Here is a 767-nt window from a genome sequence, read left to right on the forward strand (position 1 = left end):
CTACGGTAGAAACATGGCGGTTCAACATGGCGGACTCAATGGATGGAGACCCACAGCGCCTATTCTATAGTAACACAAATGATTCATCGTTATTAATGAGTTAATGATGAATGCTCAAATATAGGCTGGTGCAACAGTAGCACAAGTAAAGCTGTAGAGGAAGACTTTATTTTTTTCTTCTTTAAAAAGTTACAGTCTTGGTTTAAAGTGGTGATAATAATTATATATTACGATATTTAGCAACGTATCAAATGACAAGGTGACAGGGTCACTTCTGATGAGGAACCTAATGAAAATGATCACCTGAATCTACAGCTCCCCTCTGCTTTACTGAGCTTTACAGTGAGTTTCAGCTCATTGCTTAGCTGTCCGGATGCAACTTTATTGTTCTGGTTCTCTCACTGAGTGTCATTTTCAGCCGCAGCAGGGAGCCACTTTCAGTGAAAAAGCTCTGAAAGCTAAAGAGACAGCTATTCCCTCAGGAGTTGGTAAAGACCGAAAACAGAGCTTAAGCCGAATATTAGACTAAGATCTATCAGGTGGTCAAAGAAATGACTCCAGATCAATGATAATGTTGCTGTGTAATTTTTCTTTTGTACACTATCTACTATTGATATTGAAATATCAATCAGTCTGCCGTTGGATATCTCAGAATGTTGATTTTCATAAATCACCTTTTTTATGGTGCATTAAGGGGATATCAATCAAAGTGGCCATGGTTTGTTCATTTTTAGAATGGCGTTTATCTGTTTTTGACAGCAGCTATT

The 767-nt window shown here is 38.1% G+C and overlaps 1 protein-coding gene across 1 annotated transcript in view; it reads right to left on the bottom strand.

The window, feature by feature from the left end:
• scoca (short coiled-coil protein a) overlaps positions 1-767 on the bottom strand; it is an 8115-nt gene that overhangs the window by 4939 nt on the left and 2409 nt on the right. The window lies entirely within an intron of this gene.

The sequence above is a fragment of the Morone saxatilis genome, unplaced genomic scaffold (assembly GCF_004916995.1).
Source record: "Morone saxatilis isolate NCDOM2014 unplaced genomic scaffold, NCSU_SB_2.0 Contig17, whole genome shotgun sequence".
Classification (NCBI taxonomy): Eukaryota; Metazoa; Chordata; class Actinopteri; family Moronidae; genus Morone; species Morone saxatilis.